The sequence below is a fragment of the Hevea brasiliensis genome, chromosome 13 (assembly GCF_030052815.1).
Source record: "Hevea brasiliensis isolate MT/VB/25A 57/8 chromosome 13, ASM3005281v1, whole genome shotgun sequence".
In the NCBI taxonomy this organism is placed as follows: domain Eukaryota; kingdom Viridiplantae; phylum Streptophyta; class Magnoliopsida; order Malpighiales; family Euphorbiaceae; genus Hevea; species Hevea brasiliensis.
This window is the reverse complement of record NC_079505.1, coordinates 17222563-17244063: the sequence shown is the minus strand read 5'-3', so window position 1 is coordinate 17244063 and position 21501 is coordinate 17222563. Positions and strand designations below refer to the sequence as shown.

At 32.3% G+C, this 21501-nt stretch overlaps 1 pseudogene; it reads left to right on the top strand.

Annotated features, from left to right (window-relative positions):
* LOC131172062 (NAC domain-containing protein 35-like) overlaps positions 1-1447 on the top strand; it is a 2175-nt pseudogene extending 728 nt beyond the window's left edge.
* Positions 1448-21501: the final 20054 nt, after the last annotated feature.

The following is a 21501-nucleotide window of genomic DNA, read 5'->3' as shown; positions in this document are numbered from 1 at the left end:
AACCCTAGTTTTCTACTCTGGGAAAGCTCCTAAAGGTATCCGAACAAGCTGGATCATGAATGAATATCGCTTGCCACAGCATGAAACTGAACGATATCAGAAGGTAAACAACTGTGTAAGTACATGATGCCAAAGAAATGAAGCTTTTATTTAGAGGATATTATTTCTTGTTTGTTTTCTGTGAATTATATCATCTTTGCTTGCTTTCCCATATCATAAAATATGGTTCCTAGCTCAAATTTCAATCTCTCCAAGTAACCCTAGTTGTTAGAGATGTATTTAGTTCACATCCTGGATATATAGTGACTTGAGAGAAGTTTCTTTACTTCTTCACGAGTTGCAGGTGCACAATCTGAAATAAGTACTAAAGGATAAAAGATAAGAACAATACTTCTGACATGATGAGTTGGGAGTTTCAAATCTTGTTATTTAATTGGAATTTTATTATTATTTAATGTTCTTTTTCTCTTCACAAGAAAATTTATAGCTCAGCATGCATCAACTTTCAATTCAGTGACCCCATAAACGCCTCTAGCTATATAGGTCCTGCTAATTCTTTCATCCCATGTATACCAAGTCACAACTTCTAATTTCCATCGATCTTGATCTTTTCCAGGCTGAGATATCACTTTGCCGAGTTTATAAAAGAGCTGGAGTGGAAGATCACCCGTCTCTCCCTCGTTCTCTTCCATCGAGAGCTTCATCATCTAGAGGCGCTCAATCGGAAAAGAAAATCTTCATCAACTTTCCATTGAAAGATTTCAACCATTTGGAGGAGGACAATCACAGCAAATAGAGATGGAGAAGATGAGTGAAACAGATGGAAGTAGTAGCTCAGATGTCACTACCGGTTTAGGACTCTCCAAAAGTACTAATAATGAATACCATCCTGTACCTACAATTAGCACTTCACTTGGATTACCAGCTGCAATGGAAGAAGAAGAAATTTTTCTAAACCAGTCTAGACAAGCCTGCTCTTTAGTCCCTAACAATACCAACCTCTTCACTGGTTCATCTTCGGTTTCCTCCAACCCGGTTGATGATCTCCATAGACTAGTAAATTATCAGCAAGCTTGCATTAGCCATCACCAGCAGCAGCAACAGCAACAATATTACACTCATCATCATCAACAACAGCAGCAACCTTCACAATTCTCTATCATGGCACCGCAAACTCAGCCACTGGCTTTCAACGTGCTGCCCAACTCACTACCCACCGCATTGTGGGAGTGGAACCCAATGCCAGAGGGAAATAGAGAGTACAACCTTAACAATCCGTTCAAGTAATCAATGAACTGCACACACAATTATATTTATGTGTAGGTTAATTAGTTATACTTTATGTTGCTGGTAATGATCATAATTAATCTATACAGATATGTGTGTAGGTTAATTCCCTCTAATTATCAACTTTAATTAATGTCATTAGCTTTTGGATTGACTGATATTAATTAATGTATGATCTGTTTCTCTATTAGGGTTTTGGATTTTAGTTGATGATAGAGTTTTCTGATTCACAGTAGAGAATTTTATTTTAGCCTTTAAAGAATTTGAGGTTTCAAAAGTGATGGAGAATTTTCACATGGTAGGCTAATCCTGTGTGGGTATGATTATCTGTAATTGGGGTTCATATGGAGTATAGTCAATTTCATTTCCTGGAAGGTAATGTCCATTATTGAGCTCAGAAATGTGTCTTGGTCTAAAATGGAGATTTAAGTGAAGGATAGGACTCTTTCACTCATGGCATTCAGTGCAAGTTCAGAAAATGATGATGCTATGATTTGTACTAGGAGATTATATAGAGACAAAGGAATATATAACATCTTGGAAAGTATTATAGTATTAGAGAGAACAAGGTTGGACCCCATATATCACAACCCAACATCCAAAATGAAGACAGCATATATAGATTCTCATTTTGATTTGATTCTCTTATTTGTGGGTGAGAAGGGTAACAACCCCTCCAATTCAAAACCTTGTCTTTCCTTTTGGATTTTTTTTTTTAGACAATTTGGAGGCTTCTTGAGATATATGTAGCTAGATCAACATTGAACCATTTTTAATTTTTGTTTTTGGCAGAAATGGCTCCAATTGGGACTCAAACTCAAGACCTCAAAACCCTGATGGCATTTTAACTTGTAGAAATTATTCATGATTATTACATGGATTAAAAAGCATATATAGAGCCTACACAATGTGCCCTAGTTGACTGTATAGTGGCTGATGTGTAGGAGAGATATAGCACTATATAATATTTGGTAGGTCTTTGCCATTTTTTTTTTATAAGCAAAAGATTTCATAAATTGCTCATCTAGGCCTCCTCAAAGAAACCAACCTAGAGCATGTCTTTGTCAAAATTATTACCAGTGCAAAGTCAGTGAGAAGTGCATGCGCTCCATTTCATAGAGAGGTCCCTTTGCTGCTATGTTCAATCTTTACCTATACATTGTTTGCTATTAGCCTTCTTCATTCCTTGTCTCATGCAACTGTTTGTTGATATTCCTAAAAGAAACAGCTATACGCATCTTTGATTTTGTGTAGAAGAGATTTAGGTTGGGGATTGACCTATCTTGGGTGCATGTATATATATTGCATTCCTCTTTTCCTTGATAAGATATTGCATTCCTCTTTTTTAAAGTGAAAGATTTACTGTTCATTCATTTTTTTTTTGCTAATTTAATTTTTATTTATAAATTGGCATATTTAGTTAATATTTACAAAGATTAAAAATACATTAATATTCATAAAGATGATATATTTAACACATTTTTATGGTTTTTTTTAAGGATAATTCTTATTTATATCTTGTGATAACTTATTTTATATATCCAATCAATAAGAAATTAATAAACCAAGATTAGATTTATCATATTTTTAGACAGAAGCTATAATAATTTTAAATAACGTATTTATTATTTATTAAATAGATGTACACACTCAATTGTAAGTAAGAACAACTTATTTTGAAATGTATGAATAATTATGATCTCAGGTGGGGATTTGGTGGCAGCAACATGATTGATTTTGATTCTAAGTTTCCCCAATATTAATTAAAGGAATTCTTCTAGAGAAGAGGGTTGAACTTGTGTTTTTGGTTTGCTTTTCTAATGTTTGTTACTCCATGTTTTTCCACTTGGTATGGTTATACTTAGTTCCATTTTTTCTAATGAATGTAAATTTACATCCATTAAAGTTCATATTTAATATATCTTACTACTATGAGAAACTATAATTTACGATTCTCAACTCAGTTTGTTAGTAAAAGCATAATTTCTCATATTAATGAAATTCATTAAATAAATCTGAATGTATGCAAATTTGCATCCATTAGAAAAAATATATTTAATGTTGGGTATTTTGAGAAGTCTATTGACTTGCCTTAATAGTTGATACATTCATATTTTTTTATGGAGTTTTTATAAATAAAATTAAAATTTCACAATTCTCTATAAATAATTCTAGTATAGCAGTATTTTTTTTTTTTTCAAGAAGTTAAATATTAAGTCTTGGACTGCACAATAGAAATTATCCACCCCATCCAATAATTAATTTCACAATTTTTTTTTTCAGGAATTTTTCCTAAAAAACTTGAACATGAACTTGGGAATCCTTTTCTAAAGAACCAACCAAAATATATCTAATTAGGCACTAGAAACCTCATCATTTTAAATATAAAACATTTAATCTTAGGGTCTTTAATTTGAAACTTTTGAGTTTTAAAAAAGTTGAAAACTTTTAATTTCAACCATTTTCATTTTTCTTTTAAGTTTATTAGAAGGCTAAACAGATTGTAGGCTATATATATAACTAGGAAAAATCTCACCCTTATGCCTATTCTTAAATACTTTCCTCAAAATAATTGATAATGGAAAAAATAATTAAGAAAAAGATATCAATGAGAATAGATATCACAATGAAAATGACCTTCGTTAATATTTTCTTAACATTAGACTAATTCAATTTATATTTGTAATTTGGTTTCCTCAAGTTTTTCATTTTATATATAAACATATATATAGCCTTTTTTTAACTAAATTGAAAATAACAATTTAATAATATAAACAAAAATTAACCTTTGACAAACATGTTGCATATTCACACAAAGGGACATTGCTATAATATTAAAAGTAATTGAGCTTTATAACTATATGATTTTGAGATCAGAGTTAATTAAAAAAAAAAGTTAAATATGTGTTATTGATAAAATTTTATCATACTTAAAACGAATGATTGAGTAATGAAGAGAATTAATTTGTCACTAAAAATATTAGACAATTTTATTTATATATTTTTAAATTAATATTTCATGCAAAATTCATAAAGTAGTAATTTAATTATAATCTTTAAACACCAAATATGAATAACCATAAAAAAAACAAACTTTTTATTTATTATTCTGTTGTTTTTATTTGATTTATTATATTGGAAAATCCAACTAATTGGATTCAGGTAAAACAATGTGAATCCCGTGTAGAACCTTTATTTCAGTACCAGTTGGTATATTTAAAGCTGTGATACATGTAAGACAATTTCGAAACAATTTCTTTATTTTGCTACAACTCATGAAGAGACTTTGGTGATTTGTATGAATATTAATATAAATAAGATCCCCTACAATATATAATTATGATATATTCACTGCAAGAATTAATCAATCGAATTAGTAATAGATTTTATCAACAGCTTTTAATCTATTGATAAATTATCTCTAAATTTTTATTTGTTTGATATTATATAATTTATCAATGAATTTAAAATTCATTAATAAATTATTAAACTTGAAAAAAAAATAAAAATAAAATAAGCGTGCAATTTGTCATGCAGCATGTAAGTATCACTTAATAATGGTGCTAGTTGAATTCTAAATGTGGTATTCAAGTAAAGATTTCTACAAGAAGAAGGAAGCCTCCCTCCTCCAACTTGTATAAATAGAATATCAAAATGAAGGAAGATTTCATTTGTACAATTACATAAATGGCATATTTGAATAACATATACTATAACCTTTTTTTTCTATTCTTTTTAAGAAAAAAAAAAGAGTTATGTTAACAAATAGTATATACAATTATTGGTTTTCCTTCAAGGATAAGATATTGTAGTTGTCAATATATTTTTTTTTTTAGAACTGTAGTTGTCAACAAATTAATATGCATTAATTACATAAATGACATATTTGAAGAAATATAAGATATTATGATTTTTTTTTCTTTGTATATTATTTATCTGTATAGAAAGGTCATTCTATAATTAAAAGATACCTTAATGTAAAAAATTCTCTCAACTCACCACCACATTTGAAAGAGAGGTTGCTTCTCGTTGGTGATAACCTTTCCCTCCATCCTTTAGATATTTTCTTCTTACTTTCTTTTATTGTTTTTGTGTTTTTTATTTTTTTATGTTTTCTTTCAATAACTCTCAGATGTGTGTCATTCTAGAATAGTTATTAAAAATTTGTTCTCACATCTATTCTTCTTGATAGATCTTGAATTTATTTCTCTCTATTCTTTTAGTTGTCTCTTTATTATGAGGGTTTGGTTTCAATTATTATAAATAAAAGTATGATGATTGGTCTTATTTGATTGGAGATTTTAGATATTGATTTGCATATGTGGATTTTCTACTAATAGAACTTGGTAATGTGGCATGTTCCTCCATTCAAGCATAGAGGTTTGAACTCATATGTGTACATCATGTGCATCAAGTTACTGAAAAAACAATCCAGGTATGAGAGATTCAAATAGGTTATTTGGTCGTACAAATCAAACAAAGGACTAGCGGCCACTAGGAATATTTATATCTTTTGTCAAGATTATTTTCATGTAGAAAAAGTTAATATCATTATATTAAAAGATCATCGAAATTTATTGTCTATGATTAAGTTCTATTTCTAGCCTATACGAGTGGAGTATTATCCCTCCTATAATTATTTATAATGCTTAAAATTTTGATATTATTAATGAATATATGTTTTTCTAAGAAAAATATTATCATTGCATCTTTTGATATAATTTTTTTGATAGCCAAAAATAAAATTTATTGAAGAAAAAAGAGAACAGAAAAGACCAGCATGGTCAATAAACCCCACCCTCATACAACCTTCATGCCAACTAAAATCAACGAACATAAGAGAGCCCCTCACTAGAAAGCTACAAAATAGAGCATCCTCATTTGTTCTAACAATATAAGCGATAACAGGACTAAAATTACAAAATACCCGCAACACAATCAACTCTCAAGACAGCAAAAAAAATAAAATAAAATAAGAAAGCAACAAAAAGTAGAGATCAAAACTCTGATTCATGTGGACAATTTCTAAGAATTGATTGAAGCCCCAAGATTACAAATATGTCCATTTTTTATATATCTTATGTTATTCAAATATAATCATGGATTAAAAATTTTTCTTTAGTGAAAAGCTTACAGTTTTATAATCATGGATTGAAATGAGAGAAACTCAAATAATAAAGTTATGTGGAGGAGAGATTTGAGCATAGAAATGGTATATTTAAGAAAGAATAGAAAATATCTCATCTAATGACATAATGTAACACCCTCACCGTAGGTAGTCCGTACATTTTTCTGTTCCGACGACTAATGTCTGTTCGGACAGTCAAGATGTCTGGAACTACACTTAAACTATAGTGATGAGGCATAAATTAATGAAATAAATATTAAAAAAATATAGAAAAAATTTTGAGAAATAAAATAAAATTTAGAGAATTTATTAATTGGTATAACATAATAAAAATAACCCGATGAGCACCATGAAGGGTATTTTAGCCATTTCATTCCTTAAGGTGAATTTTGACCTAAATGTCAAATTAAAATTAGGAAATAAATTAATTAACATAAGTTAAAATTATGGATTTAATTAGGAAAATGAGAAGAGAAAGAAGAAGAAAAGAAAAGAAAAAGCTTATGACATAAAATAAAATAATAAAGTACAATAAAAATATGTATATAAATAGACACAAGAAGACAAACCCCACCAACCAAGTCTTCTTCTTCCTCTTCTCTTTCTCTTTTTGGCTGCCATAGATGTTCCCTTCCACCATTTTTGTTTTCCTTAAAGTTTGATTTTCCAAGCTTTCTCCTCACCCCACCAACCAAGTCTTCTTCTTCCTCTTCTCTTTCTCTTTTTGGCTGCCATAGATGTTCCCTTCCACCATTTTTGTTTTCCTTAAAGCTTGATTTTCCAAGCTTTCTCCTCACTGAAACCTTAACCTCTCTTCATTAAAAATTTAGCCCACTCCATAGGGAAGCTTTAGATACCCATAAGAAGAAGAAAGGTTGAAGTTTGAAGTGGGTCACAAGAGGTTAGTGCCTAATCTTCCTTTCTTCCTTTATTGATCCTTGAGTTAAGGTTAAAATAAAGTGAAATTTGTAAGAAACTAAAAGAAATTGGTGAGTTATGAGGGGAGTGAATTTTTGGCACCCATGGTGAGTGATGGTCTTTGATGACTTTAATGTATATAAAGTGATTTAGTGATGTTGATTAATGCATTTATAAGTATTAGAAGTTGATTTACATTGAAGTTTCATGAGGTTGAAATTGTGAGTTAGGGTTTAACCTAACTTGGGTACTTTTTTTATTATACCTTGAAATTGGGATTGTTGTGATGTGTTGATGATATTTATAAGTGCCTTGAATGTCAAATTGAAGTAAGGAAGTTGGAGGAGATTGAATATTGGGAGTGACATTTTCTGCAGGTTTGGGACTCAATGAGTCTAGTATGTTTGACGAACCATAACTGATTGTGTGTTGCTCCAATTGGTATGAGGCCAATTGGAGGTGAAACTAGACCCAAAATAGCCCATTTTCGATGAAGAAACCATACTCAAATTCTATCCAAAACTTGACCTAAATACTATCCAAATTTGGATTACCCTATACCAAACCCAAAAAATGACCAAATGAACAGTACATATTCATTTAGTCATAACTCCCTCTATATTGGTCCAAATGACCTGAATTTGATACCATTGGAAAGCTTAGATATAGGGCTACAATTTTCATGAAGACCACCAAACCTAGAAATGCTAAGAACCAAGCCAAATTTCTAGCCCAAGTTGGATTATAAAACTGTCCAGACCTGTGTTGCCCAGAAATTTCTAGACATGAACTTACCCGACTAATTTTGGCAAAATGGCCATAACTTGGTCCATAAGAACTTAAATGTAGTGAAACCAATGGAAAATGTCCACAAGACACATACCTACAAAATTGGTATTTTGACCAAAACTCAAAAATCAAGAGAACTAGGTCAAATAGTTAGAACAAGTTACTGCATCGAAACCTGGAATCTGACCAAATTTCACTTGACCCCAGAATAGTCTTTTAGTCATAACTCCCAGTAGAAAAATCCAATTGAGATGAGGCATACCTTTCCAGAAACCTGAGAAATAGGGCTACAACTTTATTTCAGGAACCTTCCTCAAATTATGAATTTAAGAATCTCAAAAAGTGACCAGCAGTCACTGACCTGAACTGAAGGTCTGTTGGCACAGGGAATAGGAGTCTAGCCCAGTTAATTGGCCATAAATAATTCCACAAAACTTGAAAAATCATGATACAAATTTCTAAATGATCATAAGACATAGGACAACAATTTCTATGAAGATCACTATACCTAAAAGTGACTACAACATGTTCCATTAATTAGGCAAACTCTAAGTCCAAAAGCTGCCTAGTTAAGGAACCAGAATCTGGAAATGAGTCAGTTATGGTTATCCGACCATAACTTGAGTTATAAAAATCAAATTGACATGATTCAAAAAGAAAAATAAAGATAAGACATATTGAAACAACTTCCATGGAGAAAGTGTGGCCAAATAGTGGCTATAACCTGATCATATGGATAGGTAAAATTAAAACAGTGAAACAGAACCTAAAGAAAGGTTCTTGAATTAAATTATTTTTAGTAAGGACTTATCCCTAATAAGTCACCACATGCTAAATTATATGAAATAGGTATGTGGGACCTGCTTTTCTACTACAATGTGACATGAAATTAGTTGATACATAAAATGTAAATTTACCTAAATGATTTGCTAAACACATAAGTCATAGGAAAATACACTTGGAACCTATGTTTTCATCATACATGAAATAACAATACTATAAATATGTATAATACATGACATAAAATAATGAGAGTGATAAATACATAAGTTATACGAATAAGTGCTTGGGACCTATGTTCTCATTGTAATAACATGGAAATGGTATAAAGCATAGGTAGTATACAAAGTGAAATAAAAATATGTTATGAACCCTTAATAGTACATAGCATGAAATAATAAAACTATAAGTGCTTAATAGTACTAACTTTCCCAAAGTATGCCTAGGCTAATATGTATATAGTTAGATCGATTGGTATACCAATTAGGGACCACAGATAGCAGTACTGCTTACAGAGCAAAATAATGAACTGACAATATATGTCTGATATGATTGTTCTACAGGCTATATGCCTACCCATTGGCCATTGTGCCTAACCTTATTTCTGGCTTTACAAGCTTGACAGCAGGCCTCGTGCCTGACAGATGTATACAGGGTAAACATATGACTGTCTAACCCGTATACTTCTGTGCATTCAGCATTATAGTTTGTTATAGGTTACTTGGGCACAAAAATACAGATATGACATAAAATACACCGATATGACATGAAATACAAATATGATATGAAATACACCAATATGACATAAAATACATTGATATGATCCCAAAGATTCTAATATGAGTTTAAAAAGCCAAAGAATGAAATTAATACCCAAAAAAGATACTAATAATTAATTTATTACCAAAGTACAGAAAAGTCATAAATGACTTAGACTGCATAAGAAATGAACAGAAAAGATACTGATAATTAATTTGTTATCAAAGTACAAAAAAGTCATAAATGACTTAGACTGTATAAGAAATGAACAGAAAAAATACTGTTAAATTTAACTGTTCCCAAAGTGTAGGAAATTTATAAATGTCTTAGAATTGATGATAATTTCACTGATATGAGCTTAAGGAGACTGAAAATAAGATATATGCACAGATAAGATCTTCATAAATAAATTATTCCCAAAGTGCAATAAAATACATAATTGACCTAGAAGTGCAAAATTCTACATAGAGCTATTACTTTTAATTATTCAGTTATTATTCCTTAAGATTATGCACTATTAAGTAATTTGCTTAGCGCATTGGATTTTTCATTGCGTAGGTCTCGAGATCAAGCCATTTGCCACATAGCAAATGCCACAACGCCACAATAGTTTTCTACGCGATTGACGGATCTGTATACAGCCAGAGTTCACCTCATTGGTCTTTTGTATTTTGGTAGGGCCCATGTACTAGACTTAGTATTTTGGTTTATTATATATAAACATCATGTAGTTATATTTTGTGTTGTAAATAAATGAAATTTACATTTTGGGATTGTAAATAAGCTTGTAAGCTTTTGTATATAAATTTTCATCTGAATGAATGAATGAGTTTCATTCCTTGAAATGATATGTATGATATGACTATGGATATATAAGATAGATATGAAATTGTTTTTAATGGGTAACTAGTGGAACTCGCCAGACGCTAATAAAACAGAGGAGGCTCTGCTCGGGAATCCACATAAATAAATTGTTATAAAAGAAAATTCACATATGGAATACCTGTTTGTAAATGATATTAAGAGTTTACAATAGACATGATAAGATAAGATAGGGTGCTCCGGCACCGAATGTGGCACTCCTCGCTCGGCTATACAGTAAACGGGTGAGGGGCGTCACACATAAGCTTTGCCACCATGTCCTTTATATTGAAACATTTTTAATTTCTTACTCTAGAGGGCTTTAAAAATGAGTTTTTTTTTTTTTTTTAGGCTGGAACATTCGAAATCCAAAATCTTCCAAAAGGGATATCTAGAGATATTTCTCTTATTTTAGAGTTTTTTATTTGAAATTTAAATTCGATACTTCATTATCTTTGATAGTTTTGAAAATAATTCTGACATCACTGACTTAACATTGAATGATTTTCTTAAATGAAGTTCAAAGAATGACTTGTGCTTATAGAATCTAATCATTTTGATTTGATTAAGATGATACAATAAGGATTAAAACTACTAATTTTGAAGTAATAAAAGTAAAAATGTAGTAATTTATGATTTTTTTTTGCCTCAACCCTTTTAGGTTGGACAACAAATTTATGAAGGGAGACGATCCTGCTTCTTTCTAACTCTTCATGCTCAGTGAGGCCCTAATACAATACACAACAAGAATAAAAGGGAAAGGAAGATTAAAATTCTAGAGTTGTTATCAAGTATTCAACTTAGTTATCCGTTACACAAGCATTTGTAGTTGTTGGAGTTTAGTTAGGGAATTGTTAAATGGGTGAGAGATCTTTTTGGTAGTTACATGTTGAGATATATATTAAAAAAAAATGACATTTGTATGATGATCCATAACTTGATTCTTCAGTAAAATGAATAATATTCTCTTGTTAGTTACCCTTGTTCTGTAAAATTCCTTTTTTGATTCTTTTGCTATACATCAGTTGGTATCGCTACAAGAAAAGGGTTTTCCAACGAAGGGAAAGCTGGTCACTAAAAGATATTTTCCCATTGCCAAAATCCATTAGTAACCAAAAATATCCCATCACTACAGGCTTCGCCATTAAAAGTTTTACGGGAAGGGAAAAAGTCATCGATCGCAATTGGGTTTTAGGAAAGTATGTATGACGGTCGCTAAAACTTTAATTGCGACTGTATCTTAATGGTAATAGCGACGCCAATACCTTCACAATTGAAAATCATGAATTTGTATTCTTAAAAAATTATGACGGTTTCTTAAAGGTAATTGCGACACTAATACTTTCGCTATTGGAAATATTGAATTTATATTCATGAACAATTGCGATCGAAAATTCTAGTCGCTATAAGCTATTTTCCCATATTTTTGTGACCATAAACTATGGTCGCAATTTTGTTCACGAATAACAAGCTTAATGTTGAACCTGCTTGAACCTAATTATTTAAACAATTAAAAATATTTCACATAATGTAAATAATAAAGAAGAAATTATTAAGCATAATAAAACTATTCTCATATCTAGCATTTAAAAAGTAGTTGTCATACAAGATTTGTCCAAAAATTAGCCACAAACAAAATAACAAAATGCTAACACCAACTAAAGTATTAATATTCCTAATTATATCCAAAAAGAATGTAGATGAAGTTCATTCCTAAAAGAAGCTAAATGAACTTCATATCCAAAATGAATTGTTAGCATGTGGTTGACTTTATTCATACACCTGCAATAAACAATAACATATAACATTTAAAATGTTTCAAAAAGAGAAAAATGGGTTGTAATAAAGAAAAATCAACTTCCAAGTGCCAATGAGTGTGAAATTGAATATTTACTTTAAAGAAGTCAATAAATTCACTGGAGTCAGTAATCTACAACTAAATATTAAAAAACTAACTCTAAATGGAGCACATGAAATCTGAATCAAGAGCACACTAATAGGAAGAACATTAAAAAGAAGAAAATAGAATGATAAGGTAAGAGCATAAAATAAAATCAATCTTTAAACTAAGGCAAAGTTTCGAGATTTTCAATATGAAACAAACATGAATATGTCATTGAAAGATAGTAAAGGAACCTTCATTTATCTATGTTGAAGTTGATGGTGAATTGGTCGAAGGTGAGAAAGTTGGAGGTGGGGCATTGTGCTGGGACAACAACATTTCTTTAAGCAGTTGAAGTTCATTTTCCAATATATTAAAGCGACTTTTCATGGTTCTATTTTCTTCTTGACTTTCATGAAGTTGAGCCTCAAGTTGATTTTTTTAATAAGATGATTCCACTAGATGTTTAAGCTTTACTCCACCACCAAAGCCAACCACATGATGTCATTGAGGTCCAAAACTGTAATACTCAACCCAAATTTATGAGAACCCATGACACAAAGTGATGAAGCCCATATCTTAGTACCTTTAAGAAATCTCTAGACTAATAATAATAAGAAGAAGAAGAAGAAGAAGAAAGCTCAAATGAGCCAAAGTTATTCCAGTCCCTTTTGTGGGCAGGAAAAAAAAAAAAAAAAAAAAAAGCACTCAACACCCCAAGTTTCATCTTCCTTCCTTCATTCACATCCTTTCTTTTACATAATCAACCATAAACTCACTCAAGCTTTAATTAAACACCCATTTTCAACAAAAACCCTAACTTAAAACTATCTTCCACTCATAAGAGCTAATGATTTCTTTCAAGTGAGTAAATCCTTCCTTCTTCTTAATTACTCAAGTTTAATTTGATATTTCATTGTTCTATGACAATTCTTATGGCATAAGAATAATAGGGAGATGGACTTTATTTTCAAATAATAGGTTTATGTGGGTTAATAGAGATGTGAAATTTCTAGCTATTAGCTAGGTGCTTTTTAATAGGTTGAATTAAAAGTCGATGTTTCTATAGGGAAAGGTGGATTTAAGTCGGTGTTTCTATATGGAGAGATGAATTTAAGTTTTTATGTCTTAATTGTTAGGTGGACAATGAAGTATTTAAAGTATGATGTGATTATTTTGGAACTACTAATGGAGGTTAATTGTATTTAAACTAGCAAGAATTTTGATGTAATAAAGGGAATGAATTTTAGTATGAAATGCTAAAGGAGAAGAAAATTATATTAAATGGAGAAGGAGAAATAAATAGAAAAAAAATGTGGAGTTTAATATATTATTTTGTGTAGGCCACAGATGGACATTTTAAATTTATTTGTGATGTGTTGTAAATTGTTGAGAATTCGTTGAACTGTTGAATTTTGGAGAATGTTTGGTTTATGCCAGAGTACTGTCAATTTTTTTTTCTAAAATTTTCATACATAAATCATGCATTTTATGTCCCGCAGTTTCAGCCTAGGATTTAAATTCTTTTCTTAATGTACTGTTATTTTTTTTAACTTTAGGAGAGAATCCAGCTCTTGTAGTAGATATTAGAGGTGTTCCAGTGGTCAAGGCCTTAGTCTGTCTTCAGTACAGGGGAGTGGATAAATATATAACACTGGTATTTTATTAAATGTAAATTATTTATATTATTTCTAATTATGAAATTGAAATCAGAGAATGGCAATTTTATATTTTATTATTGAATAAAATGAGATTCACATTTACAGTTGAATAAATGGCCGAATATACTCAATGTATGCACTGAATAGATAGCACCTTGATGACAAATAAATTATTTTCAGCTCAGCTTATATTTATAATGTCTTTGGGACAGCGCTTCATATACATATAGCCTTTGGGGCGAATATCAGTTGGTCGCCCTTTGAGGGTAGCTCTGCACATGTGTATGACTAGTATTTTTATTGTTCTTAGGTTATTTTTGTGTCATTATAGAGCCCAAGATACCAGCATTGCTCTCAGGCTGCCAGAGTTTATTATTACGCCTGAGATGCCAGCATTATCTATAGGAAGCATATTGCAAGTGTATGAGGATATTGCATAATTTATGATTTCAATACATTTATTTCAGCAATATTGTTACAGCATGAATTTTATTTTAGCTCAGCTACATGATTTAGATTGAATAATATTTATTTAGCTGACCTATTCAAACATAGCAAAATTGGTACTATTAAGTACCGAAACCTTATTTGTTCCCCTTTATTATTTATTTATCCGCTCGCTAAGTAGTTGTACTCACCCTCTTAATTTTTAATATTTCATATTCTTTTTGCTAACTCCACCACTAGCAGCCTCTGTCTCAGAATTGTCCTCTCTTCCACTTTATCAGCTATAGAATCTAGTGGAGGTCGAGCCAATATGTTTCTTTTGATATTTATTTTGTTTTCGCTTACTGTTCATATATAAATATAGACAGCTAAAAGCTCTGAACTATAAACATTTTCTTTTGATCCTCATAAAGAGAATATATATATTTTGTATTTAAATATGTTTGATAGGTACGGAGCTATATTTTATATACCAGATATATTTTAAAAGGTTTCATAGTTTCTTTTAGCTATAAATTTAAGGTAAACTCTATCAGTTTTTCAGGTTACATCAGTCTTTACAGGTTAAGGCCGGGTGTGACATTTTGTGGTACTAGATATTAGGTTTATAGGTTCTATAGACCCTTCTACTTCTAGTGTTAGTGTTGTTAATTATATATTTGATATCCTGTTTCTTATCTTTGTTTTATAGGATAAGGCCGCCTAAGGCAGTTGGTAGTAGAGGCCATGGTGTCAACTGTGGTTGTGTTGCTCGTAGAATTAGATTATCAGATGTTGGCTGACCTCACAAGGATCCTATAGTCCCACCTTAACCTCCAGAAAAGGTGGCAGATCATGATGAGTTGCATGAGAGCCGAGATGAGCAAGGTGATTTCGCTTCTCATGGCATTGTATCAGGTGCATATGTAGCTCTAGCACCATCAAGTCCACTAGCACCTACAGTAGCACCACCTATTCCAATAGTAGCACCTCCTGTTCCACCAGTAGCACCTCTTGTTCCCCCAATAGCCATACCCCTTATACTACCTGAACCCTGACTTGGGTGCATTTATGGCACAAGTTGTTACTGCAGCTATTACACCCAAACCTAGAGATCCTTGGGAGGTGGTAGAATGAGCCAGACATTTGAGTGCTTATGATTTTGACGGTTCTTCAAATGCATATGCTACTAAAAAGTGGTTAAGGATGATAATAAAGGTGTTTGATCTTATGAAACTAGCTAATGTAGACAGAGTGAATAATGTGCATGGATTATTGAAAGGAAGGTTAGATAGTTGGATTGATGGCATATACCGTAGATGTGGAGCTGACTTGACTTGGGACAGATTTGTGTTTGAGTTTTGGCAGGAATATCTGACAGAGAGTTATAGGAAAGGGAAGCAAGATGCCTTTTTCATATTGATACAAGGTAGCCTTACAGTGAGGGAATATGTTTATCAGTTTGAAGATCTATATTACTTTGTTTTAAATATCTTACCTTTTGAGGAGGCTAAGTGTGACAGATTCAGACAGGATTACATATTAAGATTAGAACATCCATAACTTGGTTCAAGGGCATCATTTTTTGTGAATTAGTAGAAGCTGCTTTAAATGTTGAGAAGGTGAAGCAAGAAGAGAAAGAATAAGAGCAAAAGATAAGTACGAAACATAGCCAAAGTTCCTCACGAGGCTTTAAAGAGAGATCAGCTAAGAGAGGGAGTAGTTCATTTTAGCCTAAAGCCGAGTTTAACGACAGTAGTAGGGGTTCATAGTTGAGTATAGGGCAACAGATTACTAGACCCCAGGCTAGTCAGGGATCAGTTGTACAGTCAATGGGTAGTTTTTTTAGGGCACAGAAATAGAGACAAGTACAGGGAGATAGTTTTAGGTTGACCCAAAAGAAGAGATCATATCCACAATGTGTTACTTATGGCAAGCACCACGAAGGGGAATGTAGAAAGTTTGACAAAGGATGTTTTGAATGTTGTGCTTCAGGACACCTTAAAAGAAATTGTCCCTTACTTGTGGCCAAAGACAATGTCTCAGGGGAAGCTTCAGTGGTGCCTGGCTGTGTGCAGATTGGTACAACAACACCACGAGGTAGATCTACAATAGATGTTGGATCTAGCATGAGTAGGGCCAGTGGGGCTACTTTAACTACCCAGACTAGACCTACAATACAGCCTGGTAGACCCTGCAATTAAGCCAGAGCTTTTGCCATGACACAGCAGGAGGCACGAGCATCTCCAGAAGTTGTGATGGGTATATTAAGCATATTTGGTAGAGATGCACACATTCTTATAAACCATGGATCCACTCATTCTTTTGTGTCACAATCATTTTCAGTGTATGCTGTTAAAGAGTTAAAACCATTAGATTGTGGACTAGTTGTAGGTACTCCAGTTGGAAATTCTATTGTTTGTGAGCATGTGTACAATGACTGTGTGATTAAGGTGGATGATCATGAGTTGTTAGCAAACTAATCCCTTTGAATCTTTAGGATTTTGATGCTATCCTGGGCATAAATTAATTGTCCCACCATCGTTGATGTGCCTTGGTGAGGGAAGAAATAACTTAATTGAATTAAATAAAAAGGGAATCGAATTATGAGAAAGAAAACAAGTAAACTGAACTGAAACAAGTATGGAACTAAGTGGAATCAAACAAGAACACTCAATAACACAAGAATTGAATTCTGTTAAATTTTAACTCTTTTGGTATTTTCTTATTGAACTTGCAGCAAAGTAAAAAGAAAGAATAAAAGAAAATATTTTTGTAATTTTGATGTTTATGAACTAAAACTAAAAACAAGACAAGAAAGATAAAAGGATAAGTAAAAGAGATAAATTCTTTAATAAGTTTAGAACATCACAAAGAACCCAATCTTCAAAAATAGACGTCACACGAGGAATCTTGTGATAAGTCAAGTAATTCACCACAATCACAATTGATTGATAAGAATTAAAATTTGATAGCACTTATGCTAAACTTTTCTCTTCATTTTCTGAAGTGTCTAAAATCTCTTAATTGTCTTAATTTTGATAAAACATACATATGTGAGCCTATTTATAGGCAAATATAAGAAACTAAAGAAGAAAATTACAAAAAAAAAAAAAAAAACTAATTAGGAAATAAAGAAATATAGATATGGAATAAATCCAAATAGAAATAGGAAAAGAAAAGTCAAATATCCCTAATTAATAAAGTGTTAGCCAAAATCTTCCAAGATAGTAGTAATCTCCCAAGATTGTATTCTAAGTTGACAAGTCAAATTCGTCCATATTGTTATTGGCCATAATCTTTGAAGATCTTGGAAAATATTTGGTGGTCAAATATGCCAAATCAACACCTAACTCATATAGGAATATAAAAGGCATCAAAAACACTAAAATCTCTTTAATATGGGCTTCCAAAATTGAAAAAATAATAGGATATTTTAGACCCACGAATTTTTGAAGAATAAAGGCTCATCATAATGCAGCCCAATACATGCCTTAATAGTGTGCTCCATTTGGGCCTAATTTTCTTAACTATAAATATGCTTAACTCTTTTGCTTTCGCCAAGCCCATGCAACTATAATGATAGTGTTAAAATTATGACTCAAAATCCTAGTGGGATTTGGAGAGACCTTTTCCTAATTTGAGTGGGAGAAATATTCCTAAGTAGGATAGAGGAATATTTCATATATAAAGTAGAACTCTTATTTTAATATTATTCTTAAATTGAGTGAGGCTCCTAATCAGATTAGGATTGAGGGAATTAACACTATAAATAGGATAATAGTAAAAAAGGTTATTTGGCTTTCAGCTCATGGAGCAAGGCTGTCGTCCATTGTAGAGAGGGGCCTTGCCAATTGCTGCGAATTTGGCTCTGCCCATTGATGAGGGGCTTTTGCCCATTGCAGTAGAAAGAGGCCTTGGCCTAAGATGGAGTAAAGACATAGAATTCAAGAGGAAGGGATTCTTATTCATTGGTGAGAGGCTCTTGCCTATATAGTTGAAGGCACCTTTTGTGGTGTAGTATTGTAATTGTAAATATATTTGGTTATGTCTAGAGGAGACTAAGAGGGATTAACCAATATATTTACTATGAGCAGTTTGATGTTATATGGGTTCTCTTGGGTGTAATTGAGTTTATGGGTAGTATAGTTTTGAGCTTGTAATGATGATTTATTTATTATTGATAGTAGAAGATGGCATGCTCGCGGATGTAGCCCTATGTGGAGAGGGTGAACCACGTAAATATTAGTGTTTTGTATGTTTCTTTTGTTTCTTTGCAGTTTACACGCTTTCGCAGTGCACAACAAATTGGTATCAGAGTATGAGAATGATATTGGTGAGTTTGGTTGAAAGTGGAGCTGCTGCGACATGTAAAAGTTGCACATGCAATAATGGTGATGATATTGAGTTAAAATTGAAGTGGAGCTCTTGATGCAAAATCAAGAAGATTGATTACATGAAAATTTTTTTAAAAAAGAAGCAAGTTACACCCAAGATGGAGATTAGAGAGATTGATGATTTGAAGGGTTCAAGCTCAAGCATAGAGATGTGATGATTAAAGGTACCCAAGAATTTGAGGTATGCAATGGTTGATGGATTTTGAGTCTATGTGGAGATTGTTAGAATTATGACTCAAAATCCTAGTGGGATTTGGAGAGACATTTTCCTAATTTGAGTGAGAGAAATATTCCTATAGGATAGTGGAAAAAGCTATTTGGCTTTCAGCTCATGGAGTGAGGCTATCGCCCATTGTAGAGAGGGGCCTTGCCAATTGCTGCGGATTTGGCTCTGCCCATTGATGAGGGACTTTTGCCCATTGCAGTAGAGAGAAGCCTTGGCCTAAGGTGGAGTAAGGACATAGAATTCAAGAGGAAAGGATTATTGTCCATTGGTGAGAGGGCTTTTGCCCATATAGTTGAAGGCACCCTTTGTGGTGTAGTATTGTAATAGTAAATATATTGGCTTATATCTAGAGGAGACTGAGAGGGACTAACTAATATATTTACTATGAGTAGTTTGATATTATATAGGTTCTCTTGGGTGTAATTGGATTTATAGATAGTATAGTTTTGAACTTGTAATGATGATTTATTTATTATTGATAGTGGAAGATGGCATGCCCGCCGATGTAGCCCTATGTGGAGAGGGTTAACCACGTAAATATTGGTGTTTTATATGTTTATTTTGTTTCTTTACAATTTATACGCTTTTGCGGTACACAATAGAAAGAGTTTCTGTTCTTTCCACCTTACATGCTTTTGATGAACATTTTTTAGGGTTCTAAAATTGATGAAAATTCTTAACCCCTTTGTAGGCACATTAATCATGCCACAATTGATTGCTTTAAGAAATCTATAGTGTTTGATTGTCCTAGGGAGTCCAAGTTTATGTTTTATGGAGAAAGATGTTCTCTTCCTTCTTCTATGATTTCTACTATGACTGTCAAGAAGATGCTTAGGAAGGGTTATCAAGCATACCTAGCCCATGTGATTGATACTACCTTAAAAGTACCTAAGTTGGAAGACATTCCAATTGTGTGAGTTTCCTAATGTTTTCCTTAATGAACTTCCTGGATTACCTCCCAATAGGGAGATTAAGTTCTCCATTGATTTGAATCCTGGTACACTCCTATCTCAATGGCACTATATAGGATGGCTCTAGTAGAACTGAGAGAGTTAAAAGTACAATTGCAAGAATTACTTGATAAGGGCTTTATAAGGCCTAATGTATCACCTTTGTGAAAAAAAAAAAGGATGGCACTCTGACGTTGTGCATCGGCTATAGGCAGCTGAATCGAGTCACGGTGCGGAATAAGTATCCTTTGCCCCACATTGATGATCTCTTTGACCAACTCCAATGTGCTAAGGTGTCTTCCAAAATTGAATTGCGGTCTAGGTATCATCAATTGAAGATCAAGGAGTCCGATATACCTAAGACGGCTTTCAGAACTCGTTATGAGCCTTATGAGTTTCTTGTTATGCCTTACGAGTTAATTAATGCACTAACTGCTTTTATGAACCTTATGAATAGAGTGTTCAAACCCTATTTGGATAGCTTTGTCATTGTGTTTATTGATGATATTCTACTGTATTTACAGAATAAGGAAGAGCACAAAGAACGTTTACGAATTGCATTACAAACTTTAAGAAGCAAGCAATTGTATGCCAAGTTAAGTAAGTGTGAGTTCTAGCTTGATAGATTTGTCTCCTTAGGACATGTTATTTCAACGGAGGGAGTATTTGTTAATCCTAAAAAGATTAAAGTAGTAGTCAAATGGGATCCTCTAACTAATGCTACATAGGTTAGGAGTTTCATGGGCTTAGCAGGGTACTACAGGCATTTCGTCCAAGATTTCTCCATCATTGCAGCACCATTGACTAAACCGCTTAGAAAGAATGCAAAGTTTGAATGGATAGAAGAATGCCAAGAGAGTTTTGGGAAGCTTAAGGCATGTCTAACCTCAGCTTTAGTTCTTACCTTGCCTACAGGAGTAGGCAGATTTGTTGTGCATAGTGATGCTTCCCATAAAGGTTTAGGTAGTGTTCTGATGCAACATGGGAATTGTAATACTCAGCCCATTAACCCAAATTTATGAGAGCCCATGACACAAAGTGATGAAGCCCATATCTTAGTATCTTTGAGAAATCTCTAGAATAATAATAATAATAATAATAATAATAATAAGAGGAAAGAAGCTCAAATGAGCCAAAGTTATTCATGTCCCTTTTGTGAGCAGAAAAAAAAAAAGAAAAAAAAGAAGCACTCAACACCCCAAGTTTCATTTGCCTCCCTTCATTCACATCCTTTTTTTTTTTACATAATCAACCATAAGCCCACTCAAGCTTTAATTAAACACCCATTTTCAACAAAAACTTAACTTAAAACCATCTTTCACTCATAAGAGCTAATGATTTCTTTCAAGTGAGTAAATCCTTCCTTCCTTCTTCTTAGTTACTCAAGTTTAATTTAATATTCCATTGTTCTATGGTAATTCTTATGGCATAAAAATA